The sequence below is a fragment of the Ambystoma mexicanum genome, chromosome 7q (assembly GCF_040938575.1).
Source record: "Ambystoma mexicanum isolate Mex_15411 chromosome 7q, UKY_AmexF1_1, whole genome shotgun sequence".
NCBI lineage: Eukaryota > Metazoa > Chordata > Amphibia > Caudata > Ambystomatidae > Ambystoma > Ambystoma mexicanum.
In genome coordinates, this window is record NC_090941.1 from 987,549,816 (window position 1) to 987,570,149 (window position 20,334).

A 20,334-nucleotide genomic window follows, 5' to 3' on the forward strand; every position below is an offset into this window, starting at 1 on the left:
ACCCTTAAATACCCCTGAGACGCTCTGCCCACGGCCACCTCGCTGGCCTGTGTGGTGTCAAAATAACCCTGGGGAGAAACGCTTCGCGTTCCCCCTGGGGACCCCTTTCTCCTTAGCTGTGTTTTGTTGCTCAAATCCTTTTGGATTTGGACATGCGTGCATGTTTGAGTTGGCTTATGCGATGTCCCCGGGGCGCATGGCAGAGACTTGAGTTGGCAGTGACTGAGTTATGGGTTTTTTTAGGATGGTGAGGCCTTTCGCAAAGTCCCAGACCCACCCAAGCCCTAGAAAGTAGTCCGTAGCCACAAAGGCCCCAACAGTAGCCTGCAGGCCACCATCTCTGCTCCACAGGACAAGTCCTAGTTTTTGAGACGTGGATGTTGCCTATAGACCAGCTTGGCCACTCTGCACCCAACCACAGTTGTCATCATTTTGTAGTAAACATATTGCATCCCTCTGATGCCCGCCTCACCCTCCAGTGTGTCAGAGTGAACTCAACAGTGCGCCCATATGGCCCCTTTCATTTTTTTCTATCAAAGGATCCAGTGGATCTCACTAAAACCAAATGGGCTACAACTGTGTCCCCCTCTAAAGTGTCGCTCCCAGGCAATAAACCTTATTGGCTCTCATGGAGCTTGTCCCTTCATGGGTCTGGAACCAAGTAACCACAGGGTGGCCCAAAAATGGTAGTTTCCAATTTGGGTGCAAGAGATTCTGCGGTTTACGGCCCACAAGGATATTCTAATTAACTGGAAATCAGAACCCCCCTCTGAGTAGGAAGGATTGGATTGAGCGGTTATCAAGAACCTGTGCTTTAAAGCGAGGCAGCTTTGAACAAGTTGCTAAGTACGCACAAGCTGATACAGTAAATCCCTACATATGAGACGACTTAGACAAAGGGGTGCAAGAGCAGTTTGGTCATTTTAGATGTGCCGGTTGAGAGAGATCGATGGCATTGCAGTAATCAATGCAGTCACTAACCTGCAAAGGAACACCAACAGAGAGGTGCTTGTACCTTAACTCTGGGGTTATGGGATTGCCCTTGTGGATTTCCAATAGTTTCCTCTTCTTTGTCCCACAGCCCTGGGAGAGAGCCGGGCAGCATTCCTCCCACTTGCCTTTCATCAGAGCCCTCTGTAGCCCTGTTGATATAATAAGGGAACAGTGCTTTCGGAGGAAAAGTCAGATGTCTTCAAATCCCCTCCAATCTGTGACATGGCCATCCCTCACTACAACATTGTCTCGGAGTATTTAATGGGATTACCCAGCAAACAACTGGATTAACTAGGAATATGATGGTGATACATGGGCATGCACACTTTGGCAAACTATGGCAAATGTTGAGTTCCTACATATAAAACGACAGTACCCTGCAGAGGTGTAGGTACCTGCACATATGATGACAATACGGTAGAATATTTAAGTCAGAATTTTTTAAGGCATCACAAAGACATTCTGCTGTTGAGGCAGAAAAGGGGAAGGAATATCAGGAGAGGGAGGGACACAGTGGGTTTCTTCACACTAAGACAAGAGGTCACATGCATGATGCCAGTTTCATTAAGTATTTGGGTCATTCACATTTGGAGGAGCCACTGAAAGTCCCCTACGCTTCGGTGAAATACAATTGCCAAGATGTTCACGCAATAACCTATTCCACATGTAGTTACCAGGTTGAATCGCAGCCCTCAGCATGGGCAAGGACGGGGGATACTCATTCAGCAAACCTGACCCATAGGGAAGGCTTTCTGGGAGCAGAAGGTCCCGTGCACTTTCCTAAAATGTAGCTGGTGGTTCTCAAGTGTTCGGTCCCCGACAGGCTGTTCCGCTATTGGTCCTTAAGATATAAATCATTTTAGGTCCCACCCTACTTTGACTTGACATACATGCACGGAGCGGCCGGCTCCGGCAGGTAATCTTTTCATCACCACAGTCACACATTTGGGTCCGAGATCCCAGGAGATCGCTGTGGACAACGAACAGTGCTTCAACTATTAATCTTTAACAATAATGATCATAAAGTACCAGGTTTGTATCCACCGCTTTAATCCAGATCCGCCCTACTTCCAACTACTGTAATAGTAGCTATTACAGTAAGCATCCCTGCGCGGGCCGCATACAGGAGCGGTCACCAGCCGCCCTAGTAGTTTAGGTAGCCCCAAGCGACGCTAGGTTGTAGTGACAAGGGGGTGATGACTATTTGCACTCCGGAGCTTCGTCCAGGGTGCAAATAGTTTTAACAGTTTTCTTTGATCACGAGACAGACTTGCGCATGCCCAGAGTCCAAACCAGAAGATAGCCACCGCCATAGTAAATAGAAAAGGGACTTGGTCACTTTTCTATTTTAATGTGGCAGCCCAGCGGAAGGAGCGCAGTAACCAGAGCTGGTCCTGGAGGCAAGTAGGAGTGACCGGGGGTATTTGGGATGGTGTGGGGGCCAGAATGGAGGAGGAGGGGAGTAGGGAAGGGTTTCTGGGGAAGGGACATGGGGTTGCTGTGCTGAAGCGGCAAGAAAAAGATGGGGGAGCCCGAGTAAGAGGCACGGGTGGACACTGGCAGTTTCTGCCCATGTTTACAGCCACCTGACCGGCTGAGCACCCTTTCCTCATGTGCAAATCAATTTTATGCTAGTCAATTTAGCCAGCCATGCCAGCCGTGCCATGATTCAAAACTTACTAAGTGCAGGCTTTCCCCTTGTCGGAGTCGAGAACTTAACCCTTGAGCCATCCACCTGGAACCAGTGTAGGGAATGTGGAGAGGGGGGCGACATATCCATGATTCTTAAGACGCGGTGCCCTGTTTTGCACCAGTTATACCTTCGGTGCCTGCATCAGGTAGTCCAACGTGCACAATTGTTCAGTAGTCCACCCAGCTGACTCCCAAGGAAGGCTCTTAAGACATGTGCCATGTGTTAGAATGTCCTAGGTCATAGAGAAAATATTTGCCCCACAGAAATACCCAAGCTATTGGCCTTGCAAATGCTTATTTATTGAACGCCAGGAGGTTTTTGTTTCCTCCGGCTGCCAGAGCACAACATTTCATAACCTACAAGCAACTGAGCAGAGTGCTCTGCCAACCCGTGCCCACTCCTAGGAATAAGGTTTCCTACAAGTGAAAATAGCAAATGCTTTGGCAAAGAAAATGAACCACATTTAGTAACATTAAAAGACAGTACTATTCAGTGCAAGCGTCTGCATAAAGAACAAAGGCCATGAAATGTGGCCATGACATGGGGCGTCCAGGTGCTGCAACGTGTCACGCAAAATGTGCACTGGACTCTAGTCATTGGCTAGTGATATATGTATAGAGTAAAGGAGGCGAGTGACACTTATGCCTAGCTTGTAACTTGCAACGTAAAGGTTTGCACCCTAAGGGGGAGATCCATCAAGTCTAGGAATCCCAACATCACAGTAGATCGTCCCGATTGGCTGCGTTTTTTCTGGAACAATCCACTCTTGGGTGTAAATGGTGGCATCTGTCACTGGCTATCGGTTATATTTCTGTATATTCGGGGAGGGGAGTTTTGCCAAGCTTCCACATGTGCCAGTCCTGTACTCGGGAATAGTGGGCCGCGGTACAACGTCCTTTCATCGAAAGCTATTTTTTTGACAGGTTTTTTAAACAAAATGTTTCGCCAAAAAAAAAGCATCGAAAAATATTAGGGGGTGGGGGTTGGAAAGGACATATAAAGGGTTGGGTGGGGGTATGGAATAGCAAAATGATAGAGGTGGTTTTGGGGGGCAAAACCCCCAAAAATTAAAATGTTCGGCAAAAATGTTTTGTAAAACACCCCGTTGAAAAAAATTGCTGTCGATGAAATGACAGAATGGAAACGCGCCTACCCGTCTCTGAGATGCATTCCTGCTTTAAAAACAACGAAATACATATAATGCATTCGTTCCCCATAATATCCTAAGCATATGTCACCCAGCAGTTCTGCCTGGACTGCCCATTTTGGGGATGGGGCCAGGCATGTTTTGCATATGGACACTGCCAACTAATAACATTGCAGGATGGAAAACTATAGCCTGAAGCGTTGCCCAGAGTTGTGCCCGTGGTTATTATTGATTAAAACCTTTTGCTTGGGTCAAATAGCCTTATTTGAAGTTGCTGGGCGCCACTGAGCTACTGGATGCATCCTTGAAGTGCCTTGTTCGCATGATAGGACTCAATGTTAGCATGTCCACACTCGGACAGAATTGCGAATTTTAGCATGTCCACACTCGGCAGAATTGTGAATATTGGCCTGCGTTGCATCTAGATAGGACTCTGAATGTTAGCATGTCCACACTCGGACAGAATTGCGAATATTAGCATGTCCACACTCGGACAGAATTGTGAATATTGGCCTGCGTTGCATCTAGATAGGACTCTGAATGTTAGCATGTCCACACTCGGACAGAATTGCGAATATTAGCATGTCCACACTCGGACAGAATTGTGAATATTGGCCTGCGTTGCCTCTAGATAGGACTCTGAATGTTAGCATGTCCACACTTGGACAGAATTGCGAATATTAGCATGTCCACACTCGGACAGAATTGCGAATATTAGCATGTCCACACTCGGACAGAATTGCGAATATTAGCATGTCCACACTCGGACAGAATTGTGAATATTGGCCTGCGTTGCATCTAGATAGGACTCTGAATGTTAGCATGTCCACACTCGGACAGAATTGTGAATATTGGCCTGCGTTGCATCTAGATAGGACTCTGAATGTTAGCATGTCCACACTCGGACAGAATTGCGAATATTAGCATGTCCACACTCAGACAGAATTGTGAATATTGGCCTGCGTTGCATTTCGATGGGACCGTGAATGTTGGCATGCTCACACCTAGATGGAATCCTAGGCATTGGCCTGCGCCGCATCCAGATAGAGGTGTGAGGGTCGACAGGTGCTGCACCTTGATAGAACTGTGAATGTTAGCATGCTAAAGGTCAGGTAACCAACTAACCAATATAAGCTCAAACTCTGCATACTTATCTCACTCAAAAAACTCACAACCATCTCTCGCACAGCAAGCCGCACGCACTTCACAACGCTGCAACAACACATAAGCCGGAGCAACAGCACACGCGGACTGACGCCGATCCAATATCCGCACCAAAGCTCAGTATCTGGTGTACACCGAGCTGAAGCTGCCAACAGAACACCACACCTCTCACTATCCTACTCCCTCTTCACCTTAATCACCCATCCCACCTTATCATTTGCAGATCCGCCAGAGCGCCTGGGGACCAATTCCGTTGGGGACGGTGCGCGGTACAAATACCTTTAACGTGATACCAGCAGCAACCAGGAGCTAATTTTGGCTCCTCAAGTCAACTAGTGCCATATAGAATGATACCCATCTGACATTTACTCCATGGTTCTGGGGCCTTTGCACAAAGGTGCTCTACGAAACCTCTAGAAGACTTACAGCATGATGCTCTTATGTCCTGGACACAGTGATCATTTGGATCTCATGTGCAAATCACATGAGATCCAAATGCTATGCTTTAGTTACTGATTCTGCAACAGAGAGAGTATCACAGTAAAAGAGGCCGCAGCAAAGATAACAATCTTGTGGCAGTAAAGGGACAGCACCCTCCCTCAATGCAGTGACAGCATCCGCCACAGTGCAGTGGCAGAGGTAGCCAATGACTAAATGAGAGTTGGCAGCAAGACAGAGGAGATGAAAAGAAAGTACTGTGCAGAGGGAGTCAAAGTAAAGCAAATGAAAGGCAACATGGCAAGAGACTGAGGAAACAAAAGTCAGCAATAGTGCCAAAGAGTAACTTAGCAGTGGGAAGATGGGGTAACGCATGTTCATTATTGGGTGCTTGTCATAGTTTGAGGGGGGGCAACTGCTTTTGCACCTCTAAATGTTAAATCACTATACAAAAATATCATTTATATTACCCCAATTGCTCAATTTTTTCTAATCGTGTGTGGCACATTTTTGTTAAGTCCTCTGTTAAACATACACTGTTCTGATGGTGGCACTAGAGAGCCCGACCATCATGGCCGCCTCTCTGTGAGCTCCGTCGCACTTTGGGAGCCAATCCTGTATATCCTGCCATATCCTGGACCCCTGTGACATGGGGGTGTCCATATTGAGCCCCCGATTACCTGCTGCATGAAGTAGTGCAAACAAGGGATCGCCTGACCCACCCCTTCCTGCCCGTTACAGGACGACCCTGTGTGTGGGCGGGCCTATCCATGGTGCTGGTGCAGGGGACATGTACCGTGTCATCTGGAACGCTGAGATCCGATGAACCGCCAATCAGCATTGGATCGAGGGAGATCTATGCCATTGCCGTGCCAACAGCTACGACGAGGCGCAATGGTGTGCTGGGCAAGCACCGTGAGCCCATTAGTGCGGAGGCGGAGATCGGTGGATGCCACAGGGGGAGCTTTGACAGCTGAGGCCACAGAGGTGCCCGAGGCGCTGCCATGCTAGCTGTGGGTGGAGACCCTGAGCTCGTGAAGATATCAGGACTGCTCCGATAGCCTGTTGTCGCGACTGGGGCTGTGAGACGATGTCGTTGGGTGGAGAAGAGGCCTCTAAAGCCCTGGTGCCAGATGGAGTAAGGGACAGCCATGAGGCCGCGAGGCAGACCAGGGGGCCCCTTTCACTGTTAAGAGCGGAGAACGCGCTGTAGAATCACTGAGTGGCGGGTGACGCTTCCACCATTGTTGGGTCCCAGGGACCAGAGAAGTAGCAGAGGGTGAGAAGCGGTGGCTCCTCATCTGAGGATTGTCGTTGACTGGGTGATATCTGCGGGGAGGTGAAGAGTGGTCTGATCTGCCCTCTCCTGGACTAGAGGACACTGGTTGGGAACTGTGCAGGGCAGGGGCAGGCAGGCTGTCTTTTCCTGGCGGGCTGAGGAATGCCTTTCTTTGGGCATTGACTCCTGCTTTTGATGCTGTTGACAAGGGCCTTCAGGCGGGTGTAATTGTGTACAGTGGAGTTCAAGTGTGATGGGTATGAGGGCTTTGCAATCGTTGGAGGGATAGGATCAGGATGATTATTCCTGGGTGGGTGACAGGGATGGCTCCCCTGGGGCTGATCGGAGTGGCTCAGCTCTACTGTTCTACCCTTCACTCTTGCATCAGGCTATATGGCTGGGCTGGGGTGCAGAGATGGAGCCTCAAATTGAGGGTTTCGGGGTGGGACGGCTGTGGGATGGGAGGTTGGGGTGCACCCGGTGCTGGGGTGGTCGTTGCAGGGATTAGGGGTTTGTTTGATTTAAGTCACTGTCACACACATGTAGGTTTTGAGTTTGGGTTTGTGGGGGGATGGGGAGGACCGGATATGAGGAAAGCCAAATTGAGCCATTGTCACGCTGAATATACTGGAATGTCAGAGGGCTAAATAATATAGTGAAAAGATGGATGTGGCTGTGTTGCAGGAGACCCACCTTAACGCACAGGGGCTGTGTGCACAGGGGACCCGTTGGAAGGGTAGAATGGTTGGTGCGACCTTCTCATCCTTCTCCAGGGGGGTGTTGATATGGGTCAGGGACACATCACCGCTACAGATCAAGATTGGGAGGGTAGATATGTGGCAGTGGTTGGGGAAGTGCTGGGGGCCCCATATTTATTTTGAGGTCATACACCCCAAATGCAGGCTTATTGTCTATCAGAGAATGGTTTGGACTCTCTGGCTTGGGGACTTTAATTGCATATTGGACTGTGCAAGGGATGGCGAGAGCGCTACTGTCCGGCAACGGGGTCCATCGACTAAAGCTTTATTAAGGACTCTTGCTGAACTGTGTCTTTGGGACGCATGGCAGGTATTGCACAGCGAGGCACGCAGTTACTCCTACTATTCATCGGTACATGGGTCCTACTTGCAGATGGACTATGCCCTGGTAGGGAAAGCGGGATTTGACCGAGTTGCGATAGTCGATTTCTTGGCTAGAACGCTATCTGACCATGCACAATCGATAGTGGTGCTGGTCAGGAAAAATGTTACACCACCCATTCCCAAATATAGGTTTGATAACCAGATGTTGATGGATGGGAGCGTTTTCGGACATCGTTGGGATGAGAACCGGCAGTTTCTGGAGGATAACCGGGGGATCTACGGCCCATAGATGCACGCAATGGGGCACGATGGAGGTGAGGGTGTGGAGGGGCATCTGCATCTCGATTAGGGTAGGGGTGTGCAGGGTTCTCGGGGAGGATGTTAAGGGCCTTAAGATGAAGGTAGTCTCTACAGGGCTAGGGAACAGCTTGAATGTTATGGTCATTTCACCTAAAACCATTGCATCTAAAGCCATTCCATCGACATTTTTCCATCTAAAATATTCCATCTAATACATTTCTTTTTCTTTTTCTTGGGGGGGGGTCCCCCTCACCCCTGTTTTGTATCCTTTAAAACACACCTGAAGAAAAATCAACCCTTTACCCCCCCCAAAAACATGCATTAGATGGATTTTTCGATGGAATGGGTTTAGATTTAGATGAATTGACTAGATACCGCTTGACACACACACATATACGGAGTATGTGACTACATAGCATGCAGAAGGAGATCACGCAGGCAAACTACTGGCCTGGCTGATGAGGATGGAGGGTGGGCAACGGGCAATGCGAGGGCCTAAGCGACAAGCAAGGGACATTGGTCACAGAAAAGGAAGGTATACGTGCAGTGTTTGTTGAATTGTAGGCCTCTCTGTATGCTGCAAGGGGTGGTTTTGACCCATAACATACAGTGCAGTGGCTGTAGGAGGTGGCACTCGGAAGGAACTCGGAAGAACAAAGGTTCCAGTTGGAGGGGGTGACATGGACGTTTGAGGTAGAACGGGTGGTTAAGGGACTAAACACGGGTAACAATCCAGGTATAGATGGGATTACGATGGTTGGATTATGAATTAGGCCACCCCACTAAGGGTGATGGCATTATTGCGGGTTCGGGAAAGGGAGTTTGGACAGCTGTTTACACCGGTCGGCACTATTCTACAGACATGGTGGAAGGCCACCAGGGCCCATGGACAGAGTTTCCCCTTTATGGCTGAAATTCCCCCGACAGGAATTTAGGGCAGCTCACCTGGCTGTTCGGCTTAACTTCTTGGAATGTGCGACTTTACTGTTGGTGATGAGAGCGACATTTCTGCACATGTGGTGGGAATGTGACCGTGTAAAGGGGTTCTGGGACAGGGCACATGAAGAGCTGCCTGACATGCTCGATGTCTGGATCCATCTCTCGCTGCGGCATTGCATTTTCGGGCTGGGACCTTCTCGGAAGGGAAAGTGCGAGGCAGGGCAATATTTAGGGCCTCATTACACGGAAGGCGGTAATGGTTAACGGCCACCGTTAATGGTAACGGTGACCGTTTACCATTACCGCCTTACTACGAGGTCCCTTAGCGGGTTGGTGCTTTAACGCCTGCTTTTTGCAGGTGTCAAAAACCAACCCGCTAAGGGACCTCGGAGCTAATTACGGCACTGCAAAATTGCGGTGCCGTAATTAGCGCCTTCCCCATTCCCATAGAGCCCTATGGGGCAGAAATGGGAATGGGGAAGGGCAGTGGCTGAAGGGGGATTTACCGCCCCACCAGCCCTGGAATGGGGCGGTAAATCCCCTTTCCGCCAAGGCGGTGCCGGTATTTTACCGGCATGAGCCATGGTGCTAATAGCGCCATGGCTCACCGCCTTCCGTGTAATGAGGCCCTTACAGTGTTATCACTGGGGATTATACTGGCCAAAAGGGTTATCGCCATGGCCTGCAGTGCTAGCACGGGAGCAAGAATGGTTGATTGGTGTAGGGAGATGCCTAAGTGGGAGCGTACCAAAATGGAACTGGCTTCATATTTAGGCACATCGAGGGATGAAGAGGCAAGGTAGACTATGGCATGAGGTTTATGATGAGCTTGATATGCGATCGGATCTACGTCCGCCTTGGAATATTGGGTGAATTTAGGAGCCGGAGGGAGGTCCTGATTGAGGGGGCTTGCAAGAGTGATGCCAAGTTCTTGTATCCGATTGACTGCAATGGTGGATGATAACATGTGCCATGTACAGAGTAATAAGCCCACATCTAGGACCAGTTAGTTGTATGACAAAAATGACAGATAAAAGATTTGTTTTAAAACACACTATTCTGATATCAATCATTAGGCTTCACTTCAATAGCTCCAGGGTCTCGGTGAGCAACTCCTTGTCAGGTGGAAATCCCCCATCACCCACCTCAAGCTCCCGCTTCATGAATTCAGATTTCGATCACTGGAATAGCGAGCATGGCTTCATGAAAATTGCCCCCGTCCATCCATTGGCCACAGATTCCCTATCAACCTGGAGTAGGCAAGGAGAAAAATGTAGGTACCCATATATAAGCCGAGGAAACAGTCTACAGGTACAGTAGGCCAGAGGCTTGGTCTGACATTTTATACCAACTTTTTAATTAATCTAAAGAGATGCCCTCTCTCCAAGTCAACACTTTCTTCTGGCTGGAGTTTGTGTAAATTAGGGTTTGGGAATTCCCCCCACTACCTCCTAGGCTATTTCTAGAACAAGTAATTCTAAACAGCTTTCCTTAAAATGTTCTACATCCAGATGTGCAGAGACACTCATTTCTGGTTAAACCGATCATCAAAACTCAAACATGATTATGCAGAGGGATTATTTAAGACCTTATAGACCACTTGTGAAATAAAGACTATGCAATGATCAAAAGGTTATTGTACAGAGCAAGCAGATGTTTCTGGCATAGATGGTACAACAGCAGAGTACACTTAGTGGACTAGTTCCTTCATGAAGCTGCTTCACCATCAACTGCAACTCGTCATGGACAACGGGATGTAACAAAAGGAGGGGCTATTTAAAATATAAAGAGCTTAAACATCCGAAAAAACACAGTGCTGGAAGGCGGACTACTCTATGAAGCGCAAGGAGTCTAATGCAGTATGGTACCGAAGTTTGCATACACAATATATCTGTCTCTGTCCATGCAGGAACTTGAAAGCAAAACTAACATGAAGAAATAAATGTCAAGCTAATTGCCAGTAATGGTTGGAGGAATGCCAGGGGAATAAACTCTTTGCACATGGAGACTACTGATCTTCTCTCAACCAATTGGAAGGGTTCCATGTGTTAAAATCGTGGCAGAAATGGCCGTGGACACAAAATATTGCAGCAAAAAGGCTGTGGTTTTGCCGCCACAATCATGTAAAGGATGAGGGGCACACCCCCTCAACCCATGCACCCATTATACCATTTAAGGAGACCGGGGGACACCCCCCACAAGCCCCGCTCCCCTTAAATGGTGTAATGGGGTACACCTTTAACGTGTCGAACCACAGCATTTTTGCCGCGATTTTATCACTGCATACCATTGGAAGGTTTGGAGTTCAGTCAATAACTACAAGTATTGACTGCATCCTAAACATTCTGACTTCAACAGCAGACGCGGAAACAACGCAATTTCCAGGCAGGGGGTTTTCTCAAGAAGACACTTCCTCTCCGAGAGCACTTTCTTTTCCCTGCAGCATCCTATCCCATTTAACACACGACAGAGAAAGCTAAAACATCGGGAAATCCTTTTTTCATAGAGAAAATGTTACTTTTACATAACACCGAATGCATTCTAAAACGGTTTCATTTCAGCCAAGTTTGCAATAAACATGCATAATGTATGCAGTCAACCATGTTACTGAAATACTAAAACCACATTTAATGTACTAACTCTCCATTTACTTAACTGATTAAGCAAGAAGCCTGCTATTGAAGTGGATGACAGTGTGTGGCCATGTATTACAAGTAATAAAGTAACCCCTACCATATGTAAAAAGCATATTGCAAGGCACCTCAGAGTTCTGTGACCTCAAAAAGGAACTCAGCCTCTGGTCTTGTTCCTCTATTAAGTCATGGAACTCCTCAGTGACTTGCAATATCCTTATAACATACGGTAGGGTATACTTTATCCCATAAATATGCCTCAGGAGGGGTCAATCACTGACGATAATGACCCTTGCCCATCCTATGACCCTCAGGCCGTAACTTGGTGGTGGGGCATTACCCCATGATAATGACCCCTCCAGAGTTCTATAAAGCTATATTAAACCACCCGTCTAGCTATTCTAACACAAACGCTTTACATGGTTGCAAAGGTTATTATTACTCGTAAGATGAATGCTGTTCTTGTGGTCATTTTCAAGGGCAATCAAGCATATGCTATTGAGGTGCTCACCTAGAGTATCATTCTGGGGAACTATTAGCTTGGTCATTTGCACAATCTATATATTTCCATTCCAAGTTACGAGGGATTGCCCATGGCAGTACTTTGCTAGAGAATGGGCTATGGGAAGAACAATGGGCTTAATAGTGGCCACTGCACTTAAAGCCATCACTACAAACTGGAACTACGCGCACATGGTATGCAGTCGATAGTGGTGGAATTGGGCATGTGCTAATCATAGGATGGAAACATACATGGCTAAGAATATTGCAAGGTTGAGATCACGTCTTTAAATCGTGAGAACGGCTGGAAGATGTTTTTTAGGGGAGATAGCTTGTTTCAGCTTTGGAATGACGAAGCGAAGACATTGCCTTGATAAATGAGAGAAAGAGAGAGGAAGAGCGAGGGAGGGAGGGGGGCGGAGGGAGAGAGAATGAGAGAATGAGAGAGAGAAAGAGAGAGAGAGATTTGTCATTTTATTGTCTGAGGTTTTGTTGTTATTATAGGGGTTTGCTATTTCTGTGCTTTTACATTGTGAACACACACATGCAACACCTGTAGGATATAATAGCGAGTAGGCCCCACCACTAATGGTGCGTGTGACCCGGCGCAGATTCCACATCTAGTTAAGCAGAACCAACAAAGCATTCTAGTTGGTCTCTGACCTATGCAGACATCATGGACTACAGAAGGAGTTTTTCTAAAAAATAAATGTATTCAGTTCCTGCAGCAAAGCATCTTGTAAACAAAACCAAGGTCAACTGTACTCTTTCTATGGTCTGGTCAAAGTTTAATGTCTTCCAAGCGGTCATTCAAAACTTGCGCAACGTAAAGAAGACCAATGATCTTTGCACCCAAAGCATATACCATGACAATTCTTTGGTGCCCAGAACTCCATCAATAAAAACAATCCAAGGAATCAATAAGGAATGCACCATTTGCAAGAAAAACAAGATTACATGCAAATACGGCTGGGAGAGTCAGTCAGCTCCTTAGAACACAAATAAACCGATACTCTTGACACACCCATATCAGTTTACAGTTTTTATAGACAAAAACCACAGAACCCCATGTGTTACAAATATCAAGTACATGTTAATCCTACACTCCCCATTAGCCCCTTTATAGAAATCTAAACACAACCTATGCAACCAAAAGTCATTGGTCTCCAACCTACCTATGGTCTTTTAAAGGCTGCCCCTTACGGATGACCAAATTGTGCAGTCAGCAAAAAATACTCTGTTTTGATTGGAAAATATTATTTATATTTAGAATGGCCTTTTTCCATTAGCCAGGACAACTTCACCATGTGCATACCCCCGAGACGACCCAATCCTAAAGTGAGTGTAAACCGTGAAATCTGCACCATGTGGTAACCAAATGAACACAACACTACTTTTTCATGAGACCAGACAACTTGGCACCCCTCAGCGACTCTCACCTTGAAACTGTGCATTTGGCAACACCTCATGCGACTCCCATCTTGAGACACGTTGCTTTCCTAGCACACATCCTCCCATGTCTCTTGGAAACACAGTTGAAGTACTGCTCCTGAGCTCTTTTCATGCCAGCTGCAGTTCCAATGGTCCTACCACTTTTCAATGGGGCAGTTAACTAAAACCTCGTTCCACACCCTGGCTAGGCCTTGCCTCCAGGCCTTGTTCACACCGAAGCATGTACTTCACGGTCATTACATTTATCTAATGTCGGGAGCATAGTGTTACCCATCTTCCGCCTGAAACATCTGGGAACAGGTAAGTCTTACAACAATAGCCAATCTCTGTGTGGCACTTCACCCTTCCTCCAAGGGCCTTGGCCATCTGAACACTTGCGGGAGGAAGCAAGAATAATATCTAATTAAATTAACAGACCAGAAGCTCAGAAATGCGGCCTAGTGCCCTAAATAACAGAACGCTACCAACTCTTAAATGGGCCTAGTTCAATATGGCAGGGATCTGGCTAAGGTGGCAGGTGGCCCTTATACTAATAACGATTAAGATCTACCCTACTAAATGCTTGCATCTGGCCCTCAGTCATATACTCAACAATAACAAAAAGCTTGTCCTACAACATTAGTGACAATCTAATTCTCTCTACTGCAACAAGTATGTAATCAAATGTTTTCTAGAAAATCGTTGTGGTGGCATAGGCCTAAATGCTACGTATAATGGACAGTATCTTTTGCTGTCCCATATTTCACCATATGATGCTTTGTAGAATGTGTCAAAAACTAGGTGCACTTCACAAATGGACACAAATGCTAAAACCAAGGACAGAAATACTGGCACTAAAATGGCCAGCTATCCATGCCAATTCAATTTACGCTGTCTGAACCTCCTTCCACGTTTGGGACGTTGCACCTGCAAACCGACATATTCAATAAAAGGCAAGAAATACCCAGATCCATGTATTTTCTTCTGCGACTCGAGGGCAGGTCAGACTCGTCTGATATTCTTGTAACCAATTCCTTTTAGAAGAGCTGGGCACACAATGTGCAATGGTGTCACTTGGAGCCAGCTTCTTGACCTGAACAGTAGGGTAATTATCTCAGAAGCAAATGAGGCTTCTTTGGTCTCCCGCTCACAGGGACAGAGGGCAGATGTATTCTTAATAGAAAATACTAATATTTTGTTTCTAATAGTTTCCTTGGCTTGGAGTTGTAAAACCCTTTAGAGTTGGATGCTTTGCACAACGTGGAGTAAAAAAGGCATACACATATGCTATATTTCAACTTTCTCTATAGGCCCTTTCTAAATATACTGCCTTGGCTAACCCACATTATGTGACTGGAAGGATTAGGGTGGATGTTATTGAGCCACATCCCCTTCTTAACCTTTGCTACCATACTCCCCAGGAAAGCTGCAGAACATCCTGTGACCATCAGCCAACGATGCACACCTCTAAGAGTACTATTAAATGGACATATTTTCTGCCTGCTACAAAATAGCTGCACGGTTATGCCCATACCGAAGGAACTATATGCTGACCCAAACAATCCCTTTTTCAATAGACCTGCTTCTCTTGTGTCACAACGCCTCCAAATAGGGGTCTTTAAACAAATTGTCAAGAATCACTCCCTGTGATCCCTTCTAATCTGGCTTCCTGAGTAAACGCTACTGACACGGCTCTCACCCACGTCTACAACTTTGCATCACCTGCCCACCTCTCCTTCATCCTCAATCTACGTCGTCTTTCTACAGCCGTTGACACGATGACCCACCCTCTCTCCTACAATCCCTTTCCTACCATAGCATCAAGAGCGCTGTTCTTAGGGTGGCCTCTCTCTGACCACTCATCTCTTGGCGCTCGCTACCTCCCCCCCTATACACCTTCCTACGGGCGTCTCCCAAGGATCAATTCTCTGCCCTCTCCTCTTCACCCCAATCTCCTGAGCAAACTCACCTCCTACTTCGGCTTTAACTCTTTAGAGATGATTCCCAAATCTTTTCTTCTTTCCCTCCATCTCTCAACGCTTCAGCTGGCTATCAGCTAGCTGACATTGGTTGGCTCTATGCGGCCTGATGTTCCCAAGACGAAAGGAATCTTACTGCCTGAATTCAACACTAACTGCATTCTCATCTCCTTCCCTCCTTACACCCACCACCAAAAGCTTGCAGCCTTAGAGTTCTCATTGGCTACAAATTACACCTCCAACAGTTTATTTAAGCTACTACCACTGCTGGCAGGATTAAGATGTTCAATATATGAAAGAACTGCCCACACCTCACAAACCACTTGGCTTAATCTCTGCCCTCGCTCAGCAGACTGGACTAGAGCTCGAGTCTACTCCTTGGTCTTCCCGCCTACTCTTCCATACCCCTGAACAAAGTTCCCAACTTCCTAACATACATCCTCTACAACTCAACTAAGATCCCCCACCTCTACATCCTGACACTACGCTGGATGCCTCCCCATGCAGAATTACTACTAGTCTTCAAATCTACCCTCGTCATAACCACCAGTCACTTTGCTGAATGCATCTGTCCACTCTCTACTTCTCAATCTATGCAACCTTCCTCCCGTCATGCCTTTAAGTCCCACGACCCCACCACCATGAATGTAAGTGATTTGCCTGCAGCTGAAACTACCGCAGGCAAAGCGTTTGCATGAGAAAGGTGCGAACTACCAAAAGTTTGCACCTTTCTCATGCGAACACACATACATTCTCACACCCACAACACACCCCTCACTCACACCATCAGCACACCCCCAACATAAGCAAACCCCACTTACCTTCTTCACGCTGGGTTCCTGCAGCGCCAGATCCCTTTCACTTCTGTGTTCAGGAACCGGCTCTGCAGGGTCCTTTTTTTTTTTTTTTTTTTTTTTAACGGATGGCTGCACGGGTACACCATTAAGTTTAGCGAGCGGGGCGATGCAGAGGACACCCCCGCAGCATCCTTTTTTTTAATTTTTTTTTTTTTTTACATTGCTACCACTAAAGGTTCAAACTTTTGGTGTTCGAACTTTTGGTGTTTGAACCTTTGGTGGTAGCATTTTTAGAACTTCTGGTCGTTGCAACCATTTCCCCCCCCCCTCAGGAAATCGTCCTATACCGCCACCACTACTGTGCCACCTCCTGCAACTTCTCTCCACTTGCCCCAAACACTAGAATTCAGCCCTGCACCCTGACACCTTGCATAAAAGGCAGACCTTCAGTGGGATTGTTCAAGTGTCAACTCATGCTCGGCTTAGTAGCCTGTAAAGGGGGTGCCTTCTACGCTCCTCACTACCACTCATCTGATCCCCAAGTCTAACTCTCCTGACAATACACCACACAAAAATAAATGAGTTCTGTATACATTCTGGCACTTGTCCTTTGATTGAAATCTTCTATGTTCCCTTTTCACTGTCCCCGATCAAGGTCTCATACCACCCACTCTTTAACAGGTGCACTCCCAGCACAGACAACCAATGTATTTTGTAAAGTCATCCTACCCAGCGATTGTTCTGGAACCTGCAATGTTTTATATGTATAACATTTGTTAAAATTGCCATACCCACTGGTTATTAAGCCATTTGTAACAATTAACAAGACCCACTCTGGACCCAGGCTTATAATAGCAGCCCTGCTCCCATTTTTCCATCTGACTTAGGGTCCTCATTGTACACTCAAACGTGCCCCCCTTTCCATTCTACCAGGCCAGGGGTCCATAAAGCACATACTTGGACAAGCCTCTGAGCTGGGAGACTCCTAAAGTGGTATGTGCAGCAAAAGCGACAATTTACTTACAATCTGTGGCTAGCCAAAGTAAATGCTTTCTTTTTTCAAGAAAAAGTAAATTGAGAGCCAGGTGGATGAAAAGCAAAGTATGTAACCCTTTTCCAAAATGTTTTTGGTGCAACAATGTTCAGGAAAAGGCCACATTAATACATATAGCTAATGCCAATTAAGCAATCTACGATTACACATTTCCTTTGGGAAGAGGGTAAATGAGTCCCTCTACATGATAAAAGCACAGCACTTCTGGACTAGAATCGAACTTGCTACATACCAAGCACCACAGCCAATATTGCTAAAGCCCAATGTTGCAGTATTGTGTCTGCTGAGGTAGCGCTAGTTCCCGTTGGAATCCGCTCCCTCCTCAATTACGGACCATGATTCAGCATCCTGCATTCCCTAGAAATTACCAGTTTGTGGGCCCAGTTGAATGGGGATATTGTGGCGTAAGTAACCAGTTCCAAGACTATGCCGGGGGGTGATGGCCGGCAGCCCGAGCGAAGTGAGGGCGGTTAACAAGGGCACCGGGACGTTATCCCCCAGTTTAGCCCATGGAACGGGTTACTAAAGCCATTAGAACCCTGGTTACCAAAGCGGTAAACCAATGTGCTAAAAAAAATTTACAAAAAAAAACAAACTTTTCATTCATTCACCGTGACGCTGTCTGCGTCCGGTTCAATTAATAAAAATACTTTGCCAAGATGGCCACCATGCTTGTAAAGGCGGGGGTCTGTATGGAGCCCCTCTACCATTACCATGGTGGCCAATCAACCAAGACCCAGGGATGTTACGGCTGTGGGCGGCAGCGCCATAACCAGGTAAGTGGAGTTGGTGAGGGGGGGCTGGGACTAGTTATACATTTTTTTCTTTTTTAAAGGACGGGAAAGGGAGGGGAGGGGAGAGTTGCCACTGTGTGGCAGTGGAAGCAGCCTGCGGGTTCCGTGGAAAAAAGGCCGAGATCAGGTATCAGCGTGCAATCCGTGGAACCCGAATGTCTGCACTCCCGACCCCCGCTGCTAATGAGCGACTGGTTTCACTTGGTTGTTTTGTGCTTATATTTGTTGTAGGCTACCTTTTAGCTTTGGAATTCAGTGGTTCCTTTGTGCTCTGCTGGATGGCAAAAAAATAGAGTCTCACGCTGAAAATGGAAGGGAAGCTTTCCATGCTACCTTCAAAAGGCCACTGTGGGTATACTACGGAAGACCCTGTAGCCCAGAGGTAGAGAATTGACTTTAGCAAATTTAAAATAGCTGCACATTTGGTCGGAGTACATTTTCTTATTAAATGTGCACTAATTGTCCCAAAGTTGACATTTTGGCTTGTTTTTTTACAATATATAAATGCCAGTCTGTCAGATTAAACGACGGAGCACTCAGGTGCACATAGATGTGGGCTGTCTTGACATCTATGCCAGAGGACTTTGGAATAGGCTGTATTCCAAACAGAGGTCCAATGAACCCTATTTGTGAGAGTCCAAAGATGAGTCAACAAAGGAGAGGCTTTCCTACCTTTATAAAAGGCACAATTCTACAGGGGATTGGTCCAAAGCAAGCCTGTTGCAAGTGGTCCAATCCAGGCTGCTTTATCAAGTGTCCTTTGCCTTCTAACACCTTATTCATAGTACATTGTCTGCAGGAAATGGAGGGCAGAAAATTGTAGAACGGCACAGCAGAAATCAAGATGCTGGAACCCCATCGTTATGATTGTAAAGCGCTCCGTTGCTTCCCGAAGCTAGGTCCACGCTCAATAATTACCCTAATAATAATAATAGCCCCCTCTTACAGCCTACCACTCTCTCCCAGACTACTCTAACTCTACCCTCCGACTAGTCTAACTCTACCCCCTTCCACTGTCTGCTGACTTAAAAGGGATTCCAGTGGTGAGCACTCTGGTCGGATAGTGAATTTGTTATGCCTTTGTTGCCTTTTGTGAGGAGGTCAAAGAGGCAATGGAGATAAAAGACAGCCCCATTCTAACTTTCAGACCCAGCACCCAAAATGTTACATCAGCAGGACAGAACAAAACTACATGTCCCATAAACCACCACGGGAAATGGAGACCAGGTAGGGGAAAAGATAAAATGAACAAAGGGAAGCGGTATAGATACAGCCCTGTCATGCGGTACAGTGACAGATGCCCCCATAGCAGTACAGGTTGGGATGGACAAACAGTACATGGAGCAGGGTGGAGGTATGAAGGCAAGCTGGCTGCAGGTGTGGTACAAACAGTGCATGGAGCAGGGTGGAGGAGTGAAGGCAAACTGGCTGCAGGCGTGGGAAGTGGGCAGGAAAGGCGGGTGGAAGCTGAGGGGAGGAGCAAAGTATGAGTTAAAAGAAGCCCCGGGAAACTCATCAGGTGTCACTCATTACAGCAGCAGCCCTGGCCGGAGACCACAGAGAAGTGGGAGGAATCCCGAGGTGATGTACACTGGGCGTACTAGGAGGCTGAAGGCTCGGCACCGCGGAGATCCTTATCAAGAGGCAGACCCTCTGCGACGAGAGGCTCGAAGAGCGGCAGCGCCGGGAACACTACCAAAGCGGATTCACCGACAAGGAAAGTCTGGCCATAAACCATTTTCAAAGGACAGTGTTTCCGTGGGTTTACCCTCTCTGTTTTTCGTTTTTGTTAAAACCCAATTTGGACAATTGGTGAAGGAATGGAAAGCTAGTGTCCGGGGAAAGGAATTTATGTGACCTGATAATTTTGTTTTCAAAGAGGAGCCAAGCTTAAGAGGACATTCATGCGAACTCTGAATTGATTCACCCATTTTCCGAGCAAGCCTGCTCAACCACATTTAAAGTATGTTTTGTTGTTTATAATGAGAGGCTGTTTGAAAGTTTAACTCAGCAATAAATCATTAATTGTGAACCCTGCAGTCCGGCTACCGTCTACTACTTTACACCTTTGCAGAAATGATTTTCAGGGGAGGGCTGCCGTGCCTTGGGA

General features: G+C 47.0%; 1 protein-coding gene across 4 annotated transcripts in view; it reads right to left on the bottom strand.

Annotated features, from left to right (window-relative positions):
• Nucleotides 1-20,334, bottom strand: part of FAM168A (family with sequence similarity 168 member A) — an 812,985-nt gene that overhangs the window by 611,115 nt on the left and 181,536 nt on the right. The gene's annotated exons all lie outside the window — the stretch shown is intronic.